At 38.1% G+C, this 18,891-nt stretch overlaps 1 pseudogene; it reads left to right on the plus strand.

Annotated features, from left to right (window-relative positions):
* The first annotated feature begins 10,207 nt into the window (after positions 1-10,207).
* LOC132540961 (FXYD domain-containing ion transport regulator 6-like) lies at positions 10,208-11,995 on the plus strand (annotated as a pseudogene).
* Positions 11,996-18,891: the final 6,896 nt, after the last annotated feature.

Genomic DNA, 18,891 nt, shown 5'->3' on the forward strand with positions numbered 1-18,891 from the left:
TACCAAAGGACCAATTAAAATTCTAAGTGAAGGACATGATGGTATCTCACTACTGATTTGTTTTGTTAGAAATACTGAGTCAATTCCAGAATGGCAGAATGAGAAGCTGCTAGTAGCTCCGACCACATCTACTGGAAAAGAGGAAGAAAGAGAGGAAGGGGAAGGAAACATTCTACAGGAAATAATAGAAGAAAACTTCTCAGACCTGAATAACAGAAAGGACATCAAGATTCAAGAGGCCCAGAGAGTTCCAAACAGAATCAACCCAGACCTGAAGACATATCATAGTCACAACGAGAAGAAGTAAGGATAAAGAACGGATCCTAAAGGCTGGAAGAGAAAAACAAAAAATCACGTATAGGGGAAAACCTATAAGACTATCAGCAGACTTCTCGACTAAAACTCTAAAAGCCAGAAGAGAATGGCAAGATATCTATTGAGCCCTGAATTAAAAAGGGTTTCACCAAGAATATATCCTGCTAGAATTTCATTCAATCTAGATGGAGGTATCAAAACCTTCTTAGACAAACAACAGTTAAAGGAGGCAACCATCACCAAACCAGCCCTGAAAGATGTTCTAAAAGACCTCTTATAAACAAGAACATCACTAAAATACTTGCAATATATCAGAGCAAACAAAATATTTGTTGAACAATGGCACTACAATACATTCAATCCATAATATCAATAAATGTCAATGGCTTAAACTCACCCATCAAAAGACACAGAATGGGGGGACGGATCAGAAAACACAACCCAACCATATGCTGCTTGCAAGAATCCCATCTGTCACAAAAAGACAAACTTAAAATGAAAGGATGACTTAAAATGAAAGGATGGAAAACCATCATACAGGCTAATGGACCACAAAAAAAAAGGCAGGAACAGCCAATCTCATCTCAGACAAAATAGATTTTAAATTAAATAAAGTAATAAAAGATAGGCAAGGACATTACATAATTATTAGAGGATAATTCAGCCAAAGACTTAACAATTATTAACATCTATACACCTAATGAAGGACCATCTAAATACATCAAGAACCTACTGAAAGAACTTCAAAAATAAATTAATAGTAATACAATAATAGTGGGAGACATTAATACCCCACTCTCACACTTAGATCAACAAAGCAGAGAATCAACAAATATACAAGAGAATTAAATGTAGAGATTGACAGACTAGACCTCTAGGACATTTTCAGAGTCCTTTACACCAAAAAACTGGAATACACCTTCTTTTCAAATCCACATAACACATACTAGAGGATAGACCATATGTTAGGCCACAGAGACAGCATCAATAAATTCAAGAGCATTGAAATCATCCCAAGTATCTTCTCAGACCACAGTGGAGTAAAACTAACATTTAAAAACAAACAGAAAATTATTAAAAGACACAGAATTTGGAAACTAAACAACATACTGCTTAAGAACCACTGGGTCAGAGATTCACTCAAGCAGGAAATTCAAATGATCCTGGAAACAAATGAAAATGAAGACACAACCTATCAAAATATTTGGGACACAGCTAAAGCAGTATTGAGAGGGAAACTTAGAGCCATATAATCACATATTAAATGACAAGAAAAAGCTCAAATGAACGACCTTACTGCACACCTCAAGGACTTAGAGGAAGAGGAACAAAGGAACCCTAAAGCAACCAGAAGGACAGAAATCACTAAAATTAGAGCAGAAATAAACAACATCGAAAATAAGAGAACCATACAAAAGATCAATGAAGCCAAATGTTGGTTCTTTGAAAGATTAAACAAAATTGACAACCCCCTAGCCAGACTCAAAAGACAAAAAAGAGAGAAGACACAAATTAATAGAATTGTAAACGATGGACAGGTGGTGAATCAGGTCTGCAGGTGTCTGTCTTTCTCTCCCCCTCTCTGTCTTCCCCTCCTCTCTCAATTTCTCTCTGTCCTATCCAACAACAATGACAGCAATAATAAGAATGACACCAAGGGCAACAAAAATGGGAAAAATAGCCTACAGGAGCAGTGGATTCATAGTGCAGGCACCAAGCCCCAGCAACAACCCTGGAGGCAAAAAAAAAAGTACAAGCATAATATTTTAGTTCTACAATGAACAATGTTTGCTTATACTGAGGTAAGCATGGTCAATCTGACTTAGAATTTATACATTAAAGGGAAAGGATTAAATATTTTCCTACTTTTCCCATATGAACTCTATCACTAGATAACCAAAGATAGATAAGGGAAACTTTCTCTTTATAAAAGGTTTCCAGTTAATAAATATAAGATGAACATTAGAACTGTAATAACAGCTCATCATAAATTATAATGAACTAATGAGCCTAGGCCAATAGCACTTGCTATGGTGATGAAAATGCTTCATGATCATAAATAGTTACTAGTTAAGTGAATAAGTAAGTCAGAAGGAGGACAAGTATCAAATGACTTCACTCAGTGAATGTTAAGACTCGGGAGTCAGGCGGTAGAGCAGCAGGTTAAGCACAGGTGGCGTAAAGCACAAGGACCTGCATATGGATCCCATTTCCAGCCCCTGTCTCCCCACTTGTAGGGGAGTCTCTTCACAAGTGGTGAAGCAGGCCTCCAGGTGTCTATCTTTCTCTCTATCCTATCTAACAACGACATCAATAACAACAACAATAATAACTACTACAATGATGAAAAGCAACAAGGGCAACAAAAGGGAAAATAAATATTTTTAAAAAATTTAAAAAGAAAGTTAAGACACAACACAAAGGAAAATATGGGGTGGGATTACCATTAGTTTTGGTCTATCACAGCAAATCCAAGGACACTAACTTGGGGAGATGGAAAGAGGAAACTTAAAGACCCAGTTTCCTGTGATGGAGGAAGATGGGAAGTCTTGTAAATTAGCATTTTCCCCAATAAAGTGATTCTTCAAAAATAAAAAAATTAATTACATTTTAAATATAAGTAGGGCTACTTATATTACAAAAATCAAATCAATGAAATAACCCAAAAGAAAGAAAGATACAAGATTCAGGAGAAACTATATATAAACCAGAAAGCAAGGAAAAGAGAAGTTTTAGTAAGAGATCAACAAGATACTACTTAACACAGTTACTCTGTATTGAGCCTGAATCTAACCAAGCCTCTGAATATAACTTCCAGTCTTCAAGAGCATACACTCTAGGGGAAGAAATTAAACACTACACAAATGTATTAGCAAAATGTGGACTATGGGAGTTTTTATCAGACATCTGAATGTATAGCTTGGCAGATAGAACTTAAGTTTTTCCAGTCTGAGATCCTAGGTTTGATCCTTGGCTATGCATATAGAGCTGTGCACTAGTCTCTCACTCTGTCTAAATATATAAATAGGACCTTTTTTAAAAATTTCTTTATTGGGGGGATTAATGCTTTACATTCGATAGTAAATACAATATTTTGTACAGGCATAACATTTCCCAGTTTTCTATATAATGATACAACCAAACAGGACCTTTTTTAATAAAATCTTTTGAAAAAAAAATTTCTTCAAGAAGTAAATCTTGGAGAGAGGTGGCTTAATGGAGAAATATAGGACTGAGGTCTCAGATTCAGTCTGCATACTACTCTGGTTCTTTCACTCTCACTAAATAAAGAAATAATAAATAAACATTTTTAAGTAAATATACCACGGATTGAAAGTTAACTAAAAATAATAACTAATAGCAAGATATAGCTATGCAATGGTTGCAGACACACACAAAAAAGATTAAAAATGAACTATTACTGAATATGAGGGCAGTCTCACTGTGACATCTGTCATCCCATTGATCACCAGAGTTAATTCGGCGAATCTATCGAAGCCAGTGTTCCCTTCTTTCCTCACTGATCCATGTGTGTCTCTCCCAAATCTGTGTGCTTGGTCAAAGAGGATAACCTTCCTTGAACAGAAATGGACCAGTCTTTGGTTGAGGGTATATAAGAAGCTGTGCTCCCCTCCTGGAGCCACCACATGTGTACATAAATCTCTCTAGATGAATGTTTGTTTCCTTTACTATTCTATCTAAAGAAATTTCTAGTTCTTTTGAAAAAAAAAAAAAACAGTTCTAAAATGTGTGTGGAGCTTCAAAAGACCATGAATAGTTAAAGTAATTCTGAGAGAAATGAAAAAGAAAATAGTGGTATCACGAACTCCGGCTGCCAACTATGCCATAAAGCAAATGTAACGGGGGGGGGGTGTCAGGCGGTAGCCCAGTGGGTTAAGCACACATGGTGCAAAATACAAGGATGGCATAAGGATCCCGGTTCAAGCCCTCAACCCCCCACCTGCAGCGGGGTCGCTTCACAAGCAGTGAAGCAGGTCTGCAAGTGTCTAACTTTCTCTCTCCCTCTCTGTCTTCCCTTCATTTTTCGATTTCTCTCTGCCCTATCCAACAACAATGACATCAATAACAACAATAACAATAATAAACAACAATGATAAAACAACCAGGGCAACAAAAGGGAAAAAAATAATAAAGGAAATGTAATTAAAATAGAATGATATTCAAGCAAAACACAGATATTCCAGCCAATGAAATAGAACATAGAGATCAGAAATACATTTACACATATATGAAAACCTAGCATATAACTCTTCAATAAACAGCATTAGGAAAACTGGTCAGCCACAAGTAGCAAAATGAAACGAGAGCATCACTTAACACCTTACACCAAAATCAACTCAAAATAAACTTTTCATTAGTGATTTAATAATGATTAACAAGATTGTAATGTAACAGGAATACAATTCCACATAGTTCCCAACATCAGAGTTCTGTGTCCCATCCCTCCCATTGGAAGCTTCCCTATTCTTTATCCCTCTGGGAGTATGAATCATCATTCTTTATGGGGTGCAGAAGGTGGGAGTTCTGGCTTCTGTAATTGCTTCTCTGCTAGACAAGGGTGTTAGCAGTTCAATCCATTACCTCTCGGCCTGTTTCTATCTTTCCCTAGTGGGAAAATAGGGTAAATAGGGCTCTGGAGAGATGAAATGTCAGGATACATTTGTGAGGTCATCTTCCCAGGGAATTCAGGATGAAATGGTATTAGCATCTGCAACTTGGTGGCAGAAGGGCAATAAGATATAAAGCAGGACAAAATGTTTAATAAACAGGAACCCAAAAGTAGGAATAGATCAGATGAGAATAGGGATTTGAGGGTGAGAAGAAGCTAGGAAGTTCATTTTAGGTATGTTCCAAGGGACCCATCATGACTTTAGTAATTTTTGCCTGGGCCTGATAGCTAACATGCAGGTGAACTAAATCCATTGTCTGGTAAAATGACGTCAGAACTGAGAATAAGCTGGATTAGGGCAGAAAGTATTCCCAAACATGAGGAAAGTATATAAATGCTATTAACTGCTCACCCCATCAATCTGACCCAGGGCCCATGTATAGCATATTTAGCACTAGAGCCTGTGTAGCCTCTGAGTCCCTGCCTGTCTGAGCTCATGGTCCATGGTCACAGCTAGGAACAGTCTAGGCTGCAATCATTTCAGGACCAGTCTTCTTCGAGTGGCAGAACAGGCTGACCCAGCCTCCCTTCAAGAATGGGGCAGTCCCTACTATTCAAAATGAATTTTTAAAGACTTGAATATTAGACCTAAAATATAAAATACATAAGATAAAACATATAAAATACATAAGATAAAACATAGTGAAACACTTCAGGACCTTAAAATCAAAAGTGTATTCAGGAGGTGGAGTAGATAGCATAATGGTTATGCAAAGAGACTCTCTCAAACTACAAAGCCCCAGGCTCAATCCCCCACACCACCACAAGCCAGCGCTGAGCAGTGCTCTGGAAAATATATATATTCAGAGGGGCTGGGCAGTACCACATCCAGGTGAGCACATACATTGCAAAGATCTGGGTTCAACCCCCTGATCTGCAACTGTAGTGGGAAGCTTCATAAAGTGAAGTAGTATGGGTATCTCTCTCTCTCTCCCTATCTATCTCCGTCCCATCTCAACTTCTGTCTGATGAAAAAAAAAAAAAAAGAATTGTAAACAATGGAGGAGATATCACAACTGACACCACAGAAATCTAGAAAATCATGAAAAACTTCTATGAAGAACTATATGCCACCAAGCTAGAGAATCTGGAAGAAATGGAACAATACCTAGAAGTATATGCCCTTCGAAAACTGAACCAAGAAGAACTACAAAACCTAAATACACGAATCACAGACAAAGAAATTAAAACCGTTATTAAGAATCTCCCCAACAACAAAAGTCCTGGACCAGATGGCTTCACAAACGAATTCTACAAAACTTTCAGGAAACAGATAGCATCCATACTTCTTAAGCTTTTCCATAAGATTGAAGAAACAGGAATACTGCCTTCCACATTCTATGAAGCCAACATCTCCCTGATACCAAAAGCTGATAGGGACACAACAAAAATGAAAACTACAGACCAATAACTCTGATGAACATAGATGCCAAAATATTTAAAAAAAACTTGGCCAAACCGATACAGCACCACATCAAAAAGATTGTTCATCACGATCAAGTGGGATTCATCCCAGGAATGCAAGTCTGGTTCAACATCTGTAAGTCAATCATGTCATTCACCACATCAATAAAAGCAGAGCATAAAGCCACATGATTATCTCCTTAGATGCAGAGAAAGCCTTTGACTAAATCCAACACCCATTCATGCACACAACTCCACAAAAAATGGGAATAGATGGGAAATTCCAAGATAGTGGAATCTATATATAGCAAACCTACAGCCAACATCACACTCAATGGATGGAAGCTGAAATCATTCCCCCTCAGATCGGGGACAAGACAGGGCTGTCCACTGTCACCATTACTCTTCAACATAGTATTGGAAGTTCTTGCCATAGCAATCAGGCAAGAGAAATAAATCAAAGGAATACAGATTGGAAAGGAAGAAGTAAAGCTCTCACTATTTGCAGGTGATATGATAATATCCATAGAAAAAACTAAAGAATCCAGCAGAAAACTAGTGGAAGTTATTAGGCAATATAGCAAGGTGTCAGGCTACAAAATCAATGTACAAAAATCAGTGGCATTTCTTTATGGAAACACTAAATCTGAAGAAGAAGACATCCAGAAATCACTCCCATTTACTGTTTCAGCAAAATCAATAAAGTACCTAGGAATTAGGTTGACCAAAGAAGTGAAAGACTTGTATACTAAAAACTGTGAGTTGCTACTCAAGGAAATATTAGCTGATACCAAGAAATGGAAAGATATCCCATGCTCATGGATTGGAAGAATAAATATCATCAAAATGAATATTCTCCCCACAGCCAGATACAAATTTAATGCAATACCCATCAAAGTTCCACCAAGCTTCTTTAAGAGAATAGAACAAACACTACAATCATTAATCTGGAACCTGAAAACACCTAGAATAGCCAAAACCATCTTGAGGAAAAAAAACAGAAAAGGAGGCATCACACTGCCAGATATCAAACTATATTATTAAGCCATCATCATCAAAACAGCACGGTACTGGAACAAAAATAGGCACACAGAGCAGTGGAATAGAATTGAAAGCCCAGAAATAAATCCCCACACCTATGGACATCTAATCTTTGATAAGTATGCCCAAAGGATTAAATGGAAAAAGGAGGCTCTCTTCAATAAATGGTTCTGGGAAAACTGGGTTGTAACATGCAGAAGAATGAAATTGAAACACTTTATCTCACCAGAAACAAAAATCAACTCCAAATGGATCAAAGACCTGGATGTTAGACCAGTAACTATCAAATACTTAGAGAAAAACACTGGTAAAACACTTTCCCACCTACACCTCAAGGACCGCTTTGATGAAATAAACCCAACTGCAAGAAAGAGTAAAGCAGAAACAAACCAATGGGACTACATCAAATTGAAAAGTTTCTGGACATCCAAAGAAACTATTAAACAAACAAAGAAACCCCTCACAGAATGGGAGAAGATCTTCACATGCCATACATTAGACAAGAAATTAATTACCAAAATATATAATGAGCTCAGCAAACTGAGCACCAAAAAAAGCAAATGACCCCATCCAAAAATGGACAGAGGATAGGAACAAAACATTCACCTCAGAGGAAATCCAAAAGGCTATCAAACATATGAAAAACTGCTATAGGTCACTGATTGTCAGAGAAATGCAAATTAAGACAACACTAAGATACCACCTCACTCCTGTAAGAGTGGCATACATGAAAAAGGACAGCAGCAGCAAATGCTGGAGAGGCTGTGGGGACAGAGGAACCCTTTTGCATTGCTGGTGGGAATGTAAATTGGTCCAGGCTCTGTGGAGAGCAGTCTGGAGAAATCTCAGAAGGCTAGGCATGTATCTTCCATATGATCCAGTAATTCCTCTCCTGGGGTTATACGTCAAGGACTCCATAAAACCCAACCAAAAAGAGGTGTGTACTCCTATGTTCATAGCAGCACAATTCATAAAACTAAAACCTGGAAGCAACCCTGGTGCCCAACAATAGATAAGTGACTGAGAAATCTGTGGTATATATACACAATGGAATACTATACAGATATCAAGAACAATGAACCCACTTTCTCTGATCGATCTTGGACAGGGCTAGATAGAATTATGTTTTGTGAGCTAAGTCAGAAAGATAAAGATGAGTATGGGATGATCTCATTCATCAACAGAAGATGAGAAAAAAGATCTGAAAGGGAAACTAAAAGCAGGATCTTACTAACTTGAATGTAGGACACCAAAGTAAAAACCTTGTGGTGAGCTGTAGGCATGCAGCTTCCTGGGCCAGTGGGGGTTGGGGGTGAGTAGGTAGGTTGGGACACAGACTTTTAGTGGTGGGAATGGTCTTTATGTACACTCCTAGTAAAGTGTAGTCATATAAATCACTAGTTAATTAATATGAGAGGGGGGAAATTAATTGTATGTCTCGAAGTTTTTAAAACACAGACTGAGTCGTTTTAATATATAGGCTGTGTATTTGATATGTGGACTCTCTCAAAAGCCTAGACCAAGTAGATCAGATGCAACCAATAGCGCAGCTACATAGAAGATACTGGGTACTATACAGCAAACCCTAACAAAAGTACTTTTAGAAGTTAACCCAATTACCAAATAATGTGATGATAACATTAATTATCCATTGTCTTTTTGAACCCTAAGACAGCAGGAACCTCACATCTCCACTACAAAGCCTATATTTCTCCCAGTCCTGGAACCTTAGGATAGGGCCCACTTTCCGCATGCCTCTCCCAATCCATACCAAATAATATTGCATCTGCTGATCGCAACCTAATGAACACAATGATTGCCACCTCAACATGCTTCAGCTCAGACTGTGTCCAGAGACTTCAGGAGTGGAATGACAACCCTTCAGCTTCATTACCTGGGTGAGACCTTTCCTTTCATAGTATTCTCTAATTCCATCCCAGGTGATTCACTTTCTAACAAGGTCCCAAAACCTAGATATAGACTAGGTTCTGTGAGAGAGAGCATATTTTCACATGTATCCATAAACTAGTGCAAAATATATATCTGATAGCAGAAGTACACTAGAGTTTGCAGTGAGTACCCCCCCAACACTTCCTCTCCACTATTCCAACCTTTGGGTCCATGATTGCTCAACAATTTGTTCCCCTTCGTATGTTAACTCTCTTTTCAGTCATCAGGTTCCAGATGTCATCAGGCTGCCGGCCAGGCTTCCCTGGACTGAAGACCCCACCAATGTGTCCTGGAGCTCCGCTTCCCCAGAAACACACCCTACTAGGGAAAGAGACAGGCAGACTGGGAGTATGGACCGATCAGTCAATGCCCATGTTCAGCGGGGAAGCAATTACAGAAGCCAGACCTTCCACCTTCTGCAACCCACAATGATCCTGGGTCCACGGCTCCCAGAGGGATAGAGAATGGGAAAGCTATCAGGGGAGGGGATGGGATATGGAGATTGGGTGGTGGGAATTGTGTGGAGTTATACCCCTCCTACCCTATGGTTTTGTTAATTTTTCCTTCTTAAATAAAAAATAAATAAAAAAAAAGAAATACTGAGTCTAGGGTGGAGTATAGATAGCATAATATTTTTGCAACCAGTCTCTCATGCCTGAGGATCCGAAGTCCCAGGTTCAGTCCGCCACACCACCATAAGCCAGTGCTGAACATAAAAAAAAAAAATGAATGAATGAAAGAGAAAAAATAGTTTATAACAGGGTCTTTGCTACTTTATAAGAACTAGCCTTATTGTTGAGGAAAACGATGTATAAATTCAAGGTAATTAATATTCTATACTTAAGGAGGAGTCCAGAATCTTAAGGTGAATTTTGTAAGGTTTCAAGGAAATTTTTCTAGAAAATACACACATTCATAGAAATAAATGACTAAAGTTAGTCTTACAGGGTATAGAGATGTCAATTATGTGGGAGACAAGGAGGAGTAAGGATAATCTAGGTAGAAGAATAATCTGAGCAAATAAAAAGAAATGAAAAATCATTGTAATTCTTGAGTACCACAATTATGAATTGAGGATATGAAGTGATACTATACTGATTAGGGTTTGTGTGGCCAGTGAAGAGGCTTGAACTTTATGTTATAGATAGTGTGGTTTAATTAAGGGACTCTGATCAAGATGGTGACAACTTTACAGTTTACATATTCTTCTATTCAATAGCTGGCTGTGTGTCAGAGGAAGCAGGGTGATGGGAAACACTAAGCAGCTGATGTCATTATTCTAAGAAAGTGGGTTCTGAGGTAGGGAGAACTCTCTATGATTGTCAAGGAGAGTGTAGAAAATAGGATCTGTGGTAATTGAGAAGTGGTTAACACAAGATGTATGACAACCCAGATAACTGATGGACATTGCTTTCAACTACTTTATATATAATACTTTATTTATTTATTTATTTATTTATTTATTTATTTATTTATTTATGTGAGAGATAGTAGGAGAGAGGGAAAGAACCGGATATCACTGTGGTACATGTGCTACTGGGGATCAAACTCAAGATCTTATGCTTGAGAGTCCAACACTTTATCCACTGTGCCACCTCCCAGACCACCACAAAATATTAATGGAAGAAATTATGTTCAGTTTTAGAAATTATGAACTTGAGATGCTCTGAATATGTGGAAAACTCCCACAACCCCAGCTCTACCAATTATGACCTCATTGGTCCTGGGTAAAGTATTTAATACCTGTGGGAAAGGAGAGAAATGAGGCAAGAAATCTTGTAACCACCTCAGGTCATGGCCTGGAATGGAATGCTGAATATATGTATAAAATTTTGGTAAACTTCCCCATGAATTTGGATCCATCACCCAATTATGTAATAATTTGTCTTATGGGTTTGAGACATTCTCCTATTCTCTAGTCTGGTTTGGGAGACGGTCAGAAGCAAATGATAATGACCTCTTCTGCACATAACCTCAGAGATCTATGTGAGTTTCAGTACATAGCACACTGAGAATTTCCTCAGGAAGCTGTTTCAGCAGTACATATCCTTAGGGCATGTAGCACTTGGAGGTTTTGTCTCTGATAGCTGCACAGCTGTGCCAGAGAGAATGTGCCTCTGAAAGCTGATTCACAGTATTCTCCTATAAAGTTTATCTCAGAAAATGTTTTCCACCATTTCTTCCTTAGGTTAATATGACCTGTCTCCTACAAACACTTTAAGCATCATCCTTTCCATCTCACTTAAGAATAGGAAGCTGGATTATAGTGGAGGAGACTTTGCTGTGTAGACTTTTCTGTGCAGCCTGCTGGCTCCCATGGTCATGGTCAGTGCTGAGCAACAGAAAGAACAGAATCTCTTTCATTATGACTACCAGACCCTGAGGATCAGGGGATTAGTGTCTGCTGTGGTCCTTTTCTTGGTGGTGATCCTCCTACTCCTGAGTCTCAGATGCAAGTGCAATTTCAATTCGAAATCCCAGGTGCCAGGGGACCAGGAGACCCAGGTGGAGATGCTCATCACTGCAAAGCAACAGAGGCCCAGAAGGCAGAGAACTGAGGTGCAGATAGCAGGTGAAAAGCCTCCAGAAGTTGCAGGCAGCTGCGTGAACCTCTAGATATGAGTGCTGATTCCTAAGACAACTGGCAACAGATCTTTCCCCAGGAGAAGCCAACAACATGTGTGTCACCTTTTCTATTGCCCGGCATCCTTGTGAGCCCCAGCTCTCAGTTTAATGATGTAGCTAGCACCCCCATCCCTCTACCTGCAGCCTGTGGTCTTGTCCATCTCTGTGATGTGTCTCTCTGTGTGTGATGACTGTGGTATTTTTGGCTGCTCATCCACGGATGATGTGTATTAGTGAACCAGGACTCATTTTCCTGGGCAAGAGCTGAACTAGGAGGTCATTGCTCCTCCCTGTTCACCTATGGTCTCCTCCACTTCTGGCCTCTGGGAATCTGTTTTGCCCCTGAATACCATCCCCTTCTCTTAGTTTAGGAATGAGTGGAGGGGGAGGGGCCTCACAGTCTTCAGTTGCCTTGCAGGAAGTTTTCTATGACCTTCAAGATCATTCTGCAGAACCTCTCTTCACTCCTCTAAAGAGCCTTGTTCCTATAGTCCGTTCTGATCCACCCCTCCTCTGAGGAACTCTTAGCAATTGGAAATGCATAGCAACAACTTGGGGGAGTCCAACTCTACACTCAGTGGTTCTTTTCCATGGAGCCAACCCCCCCACCTCATCCTGCCCTGTTACAGATTGATCAGGGGTTACAGGCTTCTCTGATCTGCCCTTGGGGATGTGTCCCATGCATATATTCTCAGTAGTAACCTATTTCCCACCTTTCTTGCCTTCTAAATTACTGTAGACATCCTGGGGTCTGAGTTCAGATCCTGAGTGGGTCTCTGGCAGACTGTGACTAGGGGATCTATTCCAAGGGCTGTATCCTGTGGAGGAGCAACTGGGAGAGAAGGCTTCTCAGCTTGTCTGTCCATGTACCACTGATGAGGCATTAGTGGTGGATCCTGCACCCTTCACTCTGCCTGCCACAGCTCAGAGAGGTGAAGGCGGGTTGGGTGGGGTGGGTGTTGGTCCTACTGCAGAGGAACCTTAGAGGTCATAGGTCATGAAGAAAGTGGGAATCCAGCCAGCTCCTCCTTTATCTGTCCATCTTTTTGTGGAAATTGGCCAAACAGTACCACTGTGAGTAGGACTGCCTTTCTCTGTGCTGTGATCTATTTTAATAATATGAATGAATAAAATACTATTTGTTCCAAAAAAAAGAACAGGAAGTTAATATCTATTTTTAAGGGAATGATTAATTTTTCCAAGGAGTTCAAGGTGCTTATTTCATCAAACTTTCTTTATTTTGAGCTTAAAATTGATAAATATCATTTTCTGAGTCAAGGTTCTACTTCTTTAGGTCACATCAAGTCTTAGAAAGCTAATCCATCCTGTAGGACTTGCCCTTTGGTTTTAAATGATGGTACTTCTGATTTTTTCAGTCTTAGTCCTATAGTGTAATACTTCAATCAGAAATTTAGTTATTCATGATGAAAATGCACATAAAATATCAGAAGACTGAGAAAAAAGACATGATCCAAAAAGGATTTTGAAATTTGTGAAGACTTATGAAACATTTTTTATTTTGTATTTGTGTTTCCCTTATATTATTTTTCAAAGATTTTGAAATTCATTTTACCCTTCTTATTTTCCCTTTTCTTTTTAAAATAACTTCAGAATTTTGTCTCTATAAAAGCCAGCTGCTTTGGGCTGAAAACTATTATTATTATTATTATTATTTTTTTTTGTGACACAAGAGAGAGACAGAATAAAAACCTTCAGTCCATATTTACTAGAAGGAAGCCATAAAATAATCAAGTTTCACCATCCTTACCATATGTGCTCCTGGAACAAACAGGATTTTGGTGTGACATGTCCAATTTTTGTTATGAACTGTGAACTAGCATATTTTTAACTTGGCTTCTGAGGTTGATGAAAGGAACTTTCTTGTCTTCTCCTAATAGAATACAGATGGCTTTCCTTCCCAAACTGTTAAATCCCTAAATCTGTATTTGAATATTAATCTCATTTTCTCCAAGGGTAAGAATGGATTTGAGATTCAATAAATTGTATTGTGCCTTATTCCCATTTCTCAGTTCCCCCCAAATTTCTTCTTTTTAAAATATTTGTTTATTTTCTCTGTTTTTGCCCTTGTTGTTTTTCATTGTTGTTGCAATTATTATTGTTGTTGTTATTGCTGTTGCTGTTGTTGGAAAGGACAGAGAGAAATTAAGAAAGGAGGGGAAGACAGAAAGGGGGAGAGAAAGACAGACACCTGCAGACCTACGTCACTTACATGTATAACATTTCTCAGTTTGCCACATAGCAGTTTAGTCCCTTCTAGGTCCTTTGACATCATGTTCCAGGACCTGAACCCTGCCCTGCATGCCCGGGTCCTTTATTTGGTGCAATACATCAAACCCACTCTGAGTTCTGCTTTGTGTTTTTTTTTTTATTTTTTAACTTTTTAATTAATTACTGGTGATTTAATAATCATCTACAAGACTGTAGGATAAGAAGGGTACAATTCATACAATTCCTACTACCAGTGTGCCATATTCAATCCCCTCCATTCTTCTTCTTCTTCTAGCGTTTGCCCTTCTTTCATAGCCAGTCAACAGTGTCAGGTTGAGCCTCATGTAAAGTTTCAAGACCTCCTTTGAATCTGGAGAGGTGGCAGTCGTTGACTATGTGGGTCATAGTCTGTCTGTAGCCGCAGGGGCCCTCCATTCATTCAGAGTTTCTCTATTATTTATCCTATTGGGAGTATGGACCAAAGATCTCTATGAGGCATAAAAGGTGGGAGGTCTGAGAAGCAATTACTTCTCCACCAGACATAGGTGTTGGTACTTTGATCTGTACCTCCAGTCTGTCTCTACCTTTCCCTAGTGGGATAGAGCTCAGGGGAAGTGGGGTTCCAGGACACAATGATGAGGTTGGTAGCCTAGGAAAGGCAGACTGTCTTCATGGCTGTATTTATCAACTTGTATCTATGAGTGATATCATCCCATATTAATTCTTCTCTTTTTGATTTATCTCACTCAACATGTTTCCTTCAAGCTCCATCCAAGATGGGGTGAAGAAAGTTAAATCACCTCTTTTAATAGCTAAGTTTTTCACCATTGAGTATAATTTTGGCTGTATGTTTGCTGTACATGGACTCCACTATCTTGAAGAATTTTCCATCTATTCTTGTTTTTTGTAGTTTTGATGATAAAGCGCTGTTGGATTTTGTCAAAGGCTTTCTCTGCATCTATTGATATAATTATGTGAATTTTGGTCTTCCTCTTATTGATGTGTTGGGTCATGCTGAGCGATTTACATGTATTAAACCAATCTTGCATTCCTGGGATAAACCCCACTTGGTCATGATGAACAATCTTTTTAATATACTCCTATATCCTGTTGACTAGAATTTTGTCCAATATTTTAGCATTTGTGTTCATTATAAATATTAGTCAGTAGTTCCCTCTTTCTTCTTCTTCTCCTTCTGCGTCTGCTTCTCCTTCTCCTCCTCCTCCTTCCTTCTTCTTCCTCTTTTTCGTCTTCTTCTTTCCTTCTTCCTTCTTCTCTTATTTCTTTTCCTTTCTCTCTTTCTTTCTTTCTTTCTTTTCTTTCTTTCTTGTTCTTCTTCTTCTTCTTGTTCTTGTTGTTGTTGTTGTTGTTGTTGTTCTTCTTCTTCTTCTTCTTCTTCTTCTTCTTCTTCTTCTTCTTCTTCTTCTTCTTCCTTCTTCCCCTCCTCTTCTTTCTTTTCCTCCTTCTCCTTCTCCTCCTCTTTCTCTTCCTCCTCCTCCTCCTCCTTTATTTTTTTCTCTCTCTGTATCCCTGTATGCTTTTGGTATCAGGGTGATGTTGGCTTCATAAAAGCTGGAAGGAAGTATTCCTGTCTCTTAAATCTTTTGGAAGAGTTTTTAAAAGTAGAGGTATTAACCCTTCCTTGAAATTTTTGTAGAATCCATTTGTAAAGCCATCTGGCCCAGGACTTTCTTTTTTTTTAAACTTTTTTAAAAAAATATTTTATTTTATTTATTTATTCCCTTTTGTTGCCCTTGTTGTTTTATTGTTGTAGTTATTATTGTTGTTGTCGTCGTTGTCGGATAGGACAGAGAGAAATGGAGAGAGGAGGGGAAGACAGAGAGGGGGAGAGAAAGATAGACACCTGCAGACCTGCTTCACCACCTGTGAAGCGACTCCCCTGCAAGTGGGGAGCCGGGGTTCAAACCGGGATCCTTATGCCCGTCCTTGTGCTTTGCGCCACCTGCGCTTAACCCGCTGCGCTACAGCCCGACTCCCTGGCCCAGGACTTTTATTCTTGAGAAGGTCTTTGACAATTGTTTAAATTTCTTTGGCTTTGATTGGCAGGTCCATATTTTCTAGATCCCCTTTATTTAATTTGAGAAGTTTGTAGGTATCTAGGAATAGATACCTTTCTTTCCATCTTTAGCATTTGTGTTCATTATAAATATTAGTCAGTAGTTCCCTCTTTCTTCTCCTTCTGCTTCTGCTTCTGCTTCTTCCATCTTTCCAGGTTCTCTAGCTTGATGGCATATAGTTGTTCATAGAAGCCTTGCATTATACGTTGTATTTCTGTGGTGTCTATCGTGATATTTCCTCTTTCACTTACAATCCTAATCATATAAATGTTCTCCCCATCCCTCCCCCAACCTTTTTTTTTTTATTATTTTGTGCATCTGTTTCCTTGTTCAATGATTTTTTTTCACTCTTTAGAGGAACCATTTATGTTCATTGATCTTTTATATGGTTTTCTTATTTTCAATGTTTTTTTTTAAATGAATAGTATTATAAGTGAAAGAATGGAACTACCTACCAGTATTTCTAATGAACATAATTTTTAGTTATTTCAGTCTTTCTGGTTGCTTTAGGTTTACTTTTTTCTTCTTCTTCTAAGTCTCTAAGGTATGCAATGAGGTTGTTTACTTGAGCTTTTTATTGTTTTCTAGTGTGTTCTTTGATGGCTCTCAGTACTGCCTTAACTGTGTCCCAAATATTTTGATAGCTTGTATCTTCATTTTCATTGAGTTCTCAAACATTTTGATTTCTTCTTTAATTTCCTCTTTCACCCAGTGTACATTTGAGTTTCCATATTTTGTGATTTTACTAATTATTTGTTTTTAAGTGTTAATTTAACTCCACTGTGGTTTGAGATGATACTTGAGATGATTTCAATGCTCTTGAATTTGTTGACACTGTCTTTGTGGCCTAACATATGTTTTATCCTTGAGACTGACTTCTGTGTACTTGAATAGAATGTGTATTCCACTTTCCTAGGGTAAATGACTCTGAAAATGTCCAATAGTTCTAGTTTATCTATCTTTTCATTTAGTTCTCTCATTTCTTATTGATTTTCTGCCTAGATGATCTGTCAAGTTGAAAGAGTACAGTGTTGAAGTCACCTATTATTACTGTGTTGCTATTAATATAGTTCTGTAGCTTTTTCAGTAGGTGTCTGATGTATTTAGATGGCCTCTCATTGGGTGCATAGATGTTAATAATCATTAACTCCTCTTGATTGACTGATCCTTAGAGAATTAGTGTCCTTGCCTATCTTTTTATTTTAATTATTTTAAGTCTATCGTTCCAGATATGAGCATAACTGTTCCTGCCCATTTTTGTCATTAATTAGCTTGTATGATAGTTTTTATCCTTTAACTTTGAGTCTGTGTATGTTTTTTTGAGTTAGGTGGGATTCCTGCAGACAACATATGGTTGGATTATCTTTTCTGATCTACTTTCCTACTCTGTGCCTTTTAATAGGTGGATTCAGGCCATGGACATTTATTGAAGATATTTTAATGCCATTAGTCTGGACTTTTAGAATGTTCTGATATATGACATCTTTATGGTGATGTGATTGTTTATAGGAGACCTCTCATAACTTCTCCCAGGGCAGGCTTGGTGATAGTTGATTCCGTCAGCTATTGTTTGTCTGAGAATATTTTTATGCCTCCATCTAGTCTTAATGACAGTCTATCAGAATACAATAGTCTTGGTTGAAAGACTTTCCCATTGAGTGGCCATATGTATCTTATTTTTCTCTTCTGGCCTTTAGTGTTGTGCAGAGAAATCTGCTGCTAATCTTATGGGTTTTCATTGGCAGGTGATTTTTGTTTTTCTCTTTCAGTATTCAGGATTTTTTTTATCCTCATTCCTTTTCATTTTAAATATGATGTTATGATGTGTTTTTGGTGTCATTAGGTCTGGGTTAATCCTGTGTAGAACTCTCTGGTATTCTTAAATCATTATGTCCTTTATACTGTTTAGAGTAGAGAAGTTCTCAGCTATTATGTCTTGTAGAATACTTTATTCCCTTTCTTTCTTCCTTTGGTAAGCCAGTAGTGTATATATTACTTCTTTTGAAGTTACATCATATATCTCTCTTGCTGTTTTCTGTCTTTGTTAATCTTTTTTAATTCTTCTCCTTTATTAGTTTTTAATTCTCCTTCTTCTTTCTTAGTTTTCTCTAATTCATCCTCAATCTTCCTAATTCTGTTTTCTGCATAATTTATTCTATTCTCTCTCCCTCTTTATTTTTATGTATATCAACTATTTTGTTATCATGTTCAGATATTATATTAGCTTTTTTACCTAGTTGTGCTCTTAACTCAGCTATTTTAGTTTTCAGCTCTCTCATTACCTTGAGGCAATATTTTCTTTCAGAGTCTCATTTGTTGTTTTCTCTATTTCTGATAATATTACTTTAAAAAGCTTTCCTTACTAATTACTGTAGTTATCACATCAATTAGTGCTTGGATTTTGTTCTCATTCTTATGTGCTTCTACCTTTTTGGGACTTATGTTTGGGCTTTAGTCCTCATTCATTTCTCTGATGTTTCTTCAGGGTTTAACCATTATATTAAGTGTGTTCAAAGGTCCCTCACTACTTTTCAATACACTGATCTTACTTGCTGGAAT

Source organism: Erinaceus europaeus, chromosome 10, assembly GCF_950295315.1.
Source record: "Erinaceus europaeus chromosome 10, mEriEur2.1, whole genome shotgun sequence".
Classification (NCBI taxonomy): domain Eukaryota; kingdom Metazoa; phylum Chordata; class Mammalia; order Eulipotyphla; family Erinaceidae; genus Erinaceus; species Erinaceus europaeus.